We start from the raw sequence: 8,177 nt of genomic DNA, 5'->3' as shown, positions 1-8,177 counted from the left end.
CTGAGGGCGTCCACGGGAGGGGGCGGGGGTGGGAAGGGAATTCCAGCGCCTAGCTGTGAGAGAGCAAACCCGGGCGGGGGAATGCGTTACTGGAGAGCGGAAAAGGAGGTGGGAAGAAGAGATCTGAAGTGCTGTTCATGTATCTGGTCTTGTACACTGGGGGTTTTCTCCACACCGAGTAGACCTTACCTCGTGGGAGCTTGGAATAACTTCTGTGGCTTTAAGGAAAATACAGAATTAGGGTAGATACAGAGGAAATCCGTTGTTCCTTCCTCTGAAACGACAGTAGCACCTTTTCTCTCCACCACCGGCTTCCCTTTCCCAAACATTTAAAATAAGCATTTAATTACGAAGAGAAGACCATATTTAACTTAACACTGTTTCTACCTTCTCTGACTTCAGCCCCTCTCCTTCCACCTAAAGTCCAGTAGCTTTAAAATAACACTTCTTCAGGACGATCATTCCTTACTTCTTATTCCACGTGGACCGGTCAAGCCTGTTGGTTTTCCCAACTGTCGTGTTTGCTCCTTTCCCCGTCCCGTAGCCCGTTCCTCCTCCTCCGCCATCACGGCTGAGAGACTTCCCAGCGCCCGCAGCCGGAGCACGCCGTTACCAACAGCATCTCCGGGCTCGTCGCTCCCTTTGCTGCCTGGGGACGGAAGGAGAAGTGCTGCAAAGACAGGGCTGGACACGAGTAGCCGGCCCAAGGACGAGGTAGCCACGGCTTGCAGCAGTTAGGGCACACGGCGACAAGTCTGTGAAATGCGCCGTTTGAAAGATGCCGAGAATCCTATAGCCTCCTTGTAATCTTTTACATAGAAGACGTTCTGCAGGGTAGGAAGCAGCTGAGGGAATGGAATGAGGTTGGACGTGCCACAATTCGTAAAATCACTTGGGGTGGCACCTGTGTCTGTTCCTGTCCTGGTTTTTTTCCCCACTCCCATGTCACATACGGGTTTCCAGATAGCTTCAGGGTTTTGCCTGTATTAACAATCCTTCCCCTTTCCTTAGCTTCACCTGTACTTCAGAAAAAACTATAATTAAAGAATGAATATTCTCCTTAGCTTTGTCTCATGTTACTCCTGAGCTCTTTTGTTTCTATTGTTACTCCGTCATCTTTCGTTGTCTCTTTCTGACCAGACAAAATAACTTTATAACTCATTCTTCATATTTGCAGCAATTAGTTCTTCGACGACAACTCTCCGGCTGCCTCTTGCTTGAGCTGCAAGAGCTTCTAGCACTTACACTAGTGGTAGGAGTCACCATGCCAGCCATTACCGAAACACGGACAGGGCAGTGAGCGCGTTACACCGTTCCCAAGAGTTTTACTACCACACCGCCAGATAAGCCATTTCCTTTTGGGAAGGCATGCCTTCATCAGGTGGCCTAATAACAGACCACTCGTCTTTATTTACCCTTCTGTGAGGAAAATCTCCATGAATTTCTGCGAGGGAGCGGGGCTGTAAGGAACGCAGGCTGCTCTGCCGAAGGCAAGTGTTTTGGTTTGAGAAAAACATTCTTCCAGTGCAGTGCTCCAGAATCCCTGTGCTCCAATGTCAGATGCTGACACCAGCAACCTAAGAGGCCACAACTGTTGATTCCTTTATGCGAGGCTGATACCGCTGGTAGTCCCAATATATATATATATATATTTAACGGGATCCCCTGTGACGCATGCACCCACTCTGACTGAGTGAGCAGTACTTTGGTTCAGGCATCACCGACAAGTATGCCTGACTGAAATCAGCCCTGCCGTGCAAACCCCGAGAATTGTGCTCAGCCGTATCTCCTCAGGAACTAAGGAGTTTAGGCCGTGTCTTATCAGGAGCTAACAGTACGAGCCGGAGCTGGGACTAGACAAAACTGAAACCGCTACAGCTGCACATACACCAAAGGGGGATTGACTACGAGTCAATCACTTTACGCTATAAATATCTGTATTTGAGCTCTCCTGCACAGCAGCGGGCTGCCCGGCGATGATGTCCCCCTTGAGCAGGGACGCCTCTCAAGGTTACTCCTTGAGGTTGAGACCCCCTCACCCGGCATCTGATATCTGTGATGAGCTGAGTGACGTTTTACATTAGGCTTAAAAGTATATTGTATGCTAGCGGCATGTTTATATATATCCAGCTATAGCTTAATTATTAGAAGTGTAGTAAGCAGTAGAGTGTTTGACCATTGTCTACTTTTTAAATTGTAATTTAAACGATTGTCAAATCACTGTTTAATTACCACTCAATTATTGCTTAATAACCATTCAATTACCATTTAATTTTCATTCAGTCATCAATTAATTATCATTTGATCATCATTTAATCATTAATAAACCCCTTTTAGTTAACCCCACAATGATGACTTCTCTTAATAATTCACCTGTGACACCCCCCTACATGCAGAAGACTCAAACCTTAATTTAGAATTAAGGTGCACACAGTTCAGTGGTTATCTCATGTCACTAAAGCAGCCAGGAGCAGCTTAGGTTTTACAAAACCAGGGAACAATTACGCAAAGTGACTTTGCACAATCAGGTACGTCTGCTTTTTGAAGAAACGCCTCAAGCAGGACACAAACTCACATTACTGCTGTTCTTTGTGATTCCGTCCCTCTTGTGCAGAGGGAAGCTCTCACCAAGAGTCAGTTTGTACTGAAGATTGGTTTTCCATCATAAATGTGCACCCAAACCATTCTATACTATTCCTATTCTATTTAGCAACATTTTACATACAACACTATGCCCCGTACATATTGCAAAACAGAATATTAACAGGTAACGCAACAATTGCAATATTCCAAAACCAACTGATGTTATTGTTGGAACATACAGACCTAGTGCAGCTGTCCAAGAAAAACAAGGAGAACGCTACAGATTAAGTTAAACATGACATGCCAGTGTGCTCTGTAGGGAAAAAAATGGAACCTACCTATAAAAAGTTTCATGAGGAGATGGGCTTAGGTCTCCACAGAAACACTGCAAATTCAACAAGTTTCCAGGCAAACATGTAATACGTGCATGCAGAGCTTACTGAAGGACAAAAGGCCCAAATTACCTCCTTTTCCTCCCATTTGTCAATTCTCTTAGAAAGCCTAGAAGAAGTGAACCAAGTTAAGCAACTATAAATATGAACACATTCTCTGTACATGAACTGCATCTCAGTAATTTCTTGTTTGCATAATTTTAATTCTGCAGATTCCTGTACAAAGAGGTAACAGGTCTTGAGAAGCTTTAACCTTGACAGATTTTCTTCGGCCAGCCCACAGCTTTGCTTCTGATTCATGACAAAAAATGAGGACACTGTTGGTGACTCCAGAGGTCAAATTTTGCACTGTGTCTTACCTTAGCAAATAAAGGATGAACTCCGAACTTAAACCAATTTTACCCTACTACTCTCCTAACATTAATTTACAAAAAAAATTTAGGAATGCACATCTCCTTTTTTGGCTTAGAAATTCAATTCATTAGAGAGTGAAAACATGTTAAGACAGATTTACTACTTTCAAAAGGACTTTCTGAATCCCTTGCAAAACTTTATCTTTCAGAAGAGGTTGATAAACTGCATCATACTCCCAGTACATCATAGATTAAAGCAACTGGAGATTAACAAATGAGACTGTGTGTGCTGACTATTTGAATTCATTAAATAGCGCAGTGTTTGATCACACAAACTTGGCAAGATTGGACTTAAGTCTAAGGCCACGGAAAGACCAGCCTGTTCCAGAAGCAAGCATTGTAATCACAAACATATTAAAAAGCCCATTGCTTAAGTACGTGTGTGTTCACGCTTTGCCTGAACCAATTTTGACTGAGCCTTTGGAATGCCACTGTTTTCCCTACAGACTTCACTTAGGCTCAGGGACATCAGAGAAGTTGAAATGCTTTTCAGTTTAAATTACTTGAATTTGCCATTATTAAGTTTAATCTCCTATTATGCTACTTGTTTAACAGCCTTACTAGTTCAGACCAAATGTTCCTTAGCCACCTCTAGTTTTACATAGACTAAGCAATTGTCAAAGACAAATTTTGGTGCCTTGGTGTTTGGTTTCTGTTTTTTTTCCCAGGCACTTCCTAAATATCTAACGTCTGTTCTAATTGCACATTTTTGTGGTCATCTGTTTTTTCCGAAAAGGCTAGTGATTCATTCCAGTTTTGATTTTTACTACTTCTGGTTTGAAAAGTTTTCACACAAGAGACTAAAGAAACAATATCACGGATTACAATGTGGCTTCTGAAAATCTATTTCTCTCAAGCACTTTTCCTTATTGTAGGATAACACCCCAAAAAGCTAGAGCAAATCTTCTTTTACAATAGTTGTGTTCATTTTTCCTTATAAACTGTTAGCAATAAGCCATTTTTTAGATTGATTTTTTTAAACCTGAAATAAGAAAGCCCAGGTGGCACTTGGTGCTTTACTTTTCCAAGAGAACTAGACACTACTGGGTGAGCTTCAGCATGAATTTTCTCCAATGAGAGGCAGTGCAGTTGGCAGCAGCTCAGCCACTTCATTCTCCATATAATACCTCGGTATTTTTCCATCTAATTCTGATGACTTCCTAATTAACTTGTACCTTCAGCCTATTTTAAAAGGTCATTTTATTAAACACTGCACTGGTGGTTATGTGACTGCTCTGATTTTTCTGCTATGATGCTTTTCTTTCTGAAATGCAAAATGCAAACTAACTCATTTCTAGAAACTCTTACCCTCCAGAGTGAGAACATTAGATTTAGGAAACTAAAGGTTTCAATAACAGAATTCCCTTTACTATTAACTGATTTAGACCTCACCTCCTTGTCATTTACTTTACAGTTGAGTACCTTGTCTTTCCAAATATCTTTGTTCTATAAAAATTATGCTTACCATCTGACTGCTTCCGCTGCTCTACTTCAGGAAGAAATTCCAAGATAAACTGCTGCCCCCTGGCCTGTAATCTTTCACATTTAATTTCTTCACACCTAGTAGCAACTTGTAGTCTTTGTAGCCACTGAAATGTTTGTACATTAAAAATATCCTGTTTTTAGTAAATGTGTGCAACAGCAACAGTGCCAAAGTTTGTTACCCAGTTACTTAACAAAGAGAGTCATAACACATTCTGCAAATACATTTATTTATTGACAAGATCTCAAGCTTGTCTGAGACCTCCATCTACAATATACATTTCAAAAGCATATTTGTACATCAAAGACAGCTTCAGTAGTAACACTTTGTTAGCAAGATTACAAGTTAACATTGTGACTTTTGTAGTCCTCAAGATTCAGATTTACAGGAAAGTCCTCGGTATTTACATTCAGTAGGACCTCCAGTCAGTGGGGACAAAGAAAGGTTTGTCTCACATAAAGTTCCTGTTCATGAGGACCACACCAGAATGTGACTTACCTAAGCTCTTGATTCACAAGGTGATCAACAACTTGCAGCCCAAAGTCACCTGAATATTTTGTTGCTCCACAGCACAGATCCACCAGCCACCACCTGACCTGCTTAATTTGTCACATGGAAACTGTTCCTGCTTCCTCTGTATTTGTATTTGCTTATATCACACTAGTGACCCCCTATGATTTGTCCTGCAGTACTCAACGTAGTGGTCTCTGCATCCACTTGGAAGCTGCCATTTTTACTCCATTTCAGCTCTTTGGTAATCCAAAATTACTTTCTACAGTGCAGCCCTCGCTCCATCATGTATGAAGCAAGGTTGAGGCCCACCTCTGCAAAGCTCTGAATAAGGTTCACCAGACACCTTTCTCTAGACATCGGAAGAAAATACTGCTACCCTTTTCCTAGTGCATCACCCTCCTGCTCGCGGATGCCAGTCCTCTTCTGTACCAGTACCAGCCACTGTCAGACCACCCTGCAGCCAATGAAAGGAAACAACCCTCTAACCTCTACCACTATTCCAACAACCCGCTTGCTCTACAACCCTGGAAGCACCGCAGTATCCCTCAGCCTAGATGCCCTGTGGGATTTCAAAGGGGCTCCAAACACTTCCAGTCAGGAGCATGCCACGATCCACAGCAAGGTATATGCCAAAGCTGACCCGGCTCCAACTCACCCTCGCTAGGTCCATAACCTCCTATCCCTTTGGGTGAAGGATTCTGCTTGGACAGCAGTTGCTACGAGCTCCCGTAACAATACCACTTGCTCTTACATCTCACAGAAGAGGGATATACAGGCATATGCAAGGGTGTGTCTTGTACATGCTTTATGCAAAGGCCCTGAAGAAAAACAAAGTGGCATTTAAAGACAGGTATTTTAAACTATAGATAATACTGCTGGCCACTTGCAACAAGCTGTTTCTACAACACGGTTTTACCTTTATGTGGCTTTTTAATACTCAATTTATTGACCCATTCAGCCTCTGGCCTATCACTGCTCTGCCCAGTCTTGTCCCACCTGCCTTCACTCAACTTTGAGCCAGTCTGGCTCCTGCCCATCTGATCACTGCCTTCCAACCAAGACAAACCAAGCCACATTGACAAATAGCTTTTATTCACAGCCCGACAACGAAGCAAGAGAAATTTTCAAAAAAACTCTGGTAAAGGCACCAAGCCTTGCATTCTCCATGTTACTATGCAGTAGGGCTCACTGAAGTAGTACAGTCTGGAAGCAGCACCTGACCCGACATTTATTTTCCCTTGGGGCAGCAGTTGAACCACAGAGGACAGACAAGCCCCTCAGACTCACGCGCACAATAACAAGGCTATGACCCTCTACCACCAGTCAGCTGCAGGTGTATCATCGTGCTCTCCGGCGCAGACCAGGTCCTCTGATCCATAGCACTGGACCGGCCGAACGGCGCCGCATGCCACTTCCTTCAAACTGCAGAACGTGCGCCCAGACCCGGGTCAGCACCTCCGACGCCGCACTGCGCTAGCTGAACCCTTCGTACAGGCTGGCAGCTTTGCAAGTCAAACGGTTAGCTGAGCAGATTACTGCCACTGTACTTATAAGAACCACCCCTACTCTGTGCTGCAATGGAAGGAAATAACCTGAAGGAGCTGCCACTAAATACCGGAGCAAGCACTGAAAATAGTAACTTCCTCATATAGCTACTTATAGCCCACATTTGAAACTTATCATCCTTGCTCATCTCCTGTGCAGTTAACTTTCTGCACTTGCACTTCTGTTCAAACCCGTTAGCTGCTTAGATGTCCACATGCCAAGTTGGGGAACTGAGATGAGGTCCAGACCTCTCCTCCATTACCTTACTGGATAACACTAAGAAACCAAAAAACGCCACACACCCAGGGAGTCATGGGATGTGCATTCCCAAAGAACAAGAATTCAACTAGATTGCTAATGCTAACACCAAAATTAGGGAGAATGTTTTTCTTGAGTCAATCAGCTCTGAATAAAGGCAGCTGATGTGCAAGCAAGCAGGCAGGACACAGACAGGACCATTTCTACTAGCTAGGGGCAACTTTCTACTTTTGCCTTGTCAGGGGTAGACAGACACAAACAGCTAAAGGTGGAGTAACAGGAAACTGTAGGGAAGAAATCTGTATTCAAGGTACACTAATTCATGCACAGCACATATGAAGAAGTCGAGTTTCAGCCTATACTGAGGGGTGACCTACTTCAAGTATCTCCTCTTGGGAACAGGAGATCAAGAGTGTGACCAAAAGCCAGGCACACAGTAACACTCAATCATAACTTGAGTTCATTTTAGTCATGAAGACAAGCCCTTAAGCATTTAGTTCCAATTGAAACCAGAAGTCATATATACAGTTTAATTAAAGCACTTCCACATTTAATTTAAGCAAAATAGGTTTCATCAGAAAGTTACACAAACCCAAAAAGCTTTATTTTTCAAAACCATACTTTATTTTTAAAGGCTAAGAGAAGTATTCAGAACTATATTTCTTAAGCAAAAAGATTCACATTTCATTCTGCAGGGTCATTAGTATGAGAAAAAGCATTTGGGGATTTATTTTTTGCAACTGTTGCTGAGTTCCTACACCAATCCAGATTTATTTAACAATGGTAACATCAGTTATGGCTTAAGATACTGGATTACAAAACAGTAACACAAATGTTGAGACTCAAGTGGTGAACAGGTAGCTATGGCCATTTTTCCACACAAAGATAATGTTTTAGCTAAGACAAACAGAAGCAACAACTGTCTTTATTGGTAGACAAATCAAGTGAACATCATCAGCACAGACACTGCTTCAAGGATACCCATGCTCT

This window comes from Haliaeetus leucocephalus, unplaced genomic scaffold (assembly GCF_000737465.1).
Source record: "Haliaeetus leucocephalus isolate CR32 unplaced genomic scaffold, Haliaeetus_leucocephalus-4.0 Scaffold0, whole genome shotgun sequence".
NCBI classification, from domain to species: domain Eukaryota; kingdom Metazoa; phylum Chordata; class Aves; order Accipitriformes; family Accipitridae; genus Haliaeetus; species Haliaeetus leucocephalus.
Note: the sequence above shows the minus strand (reverse complement) of the source record.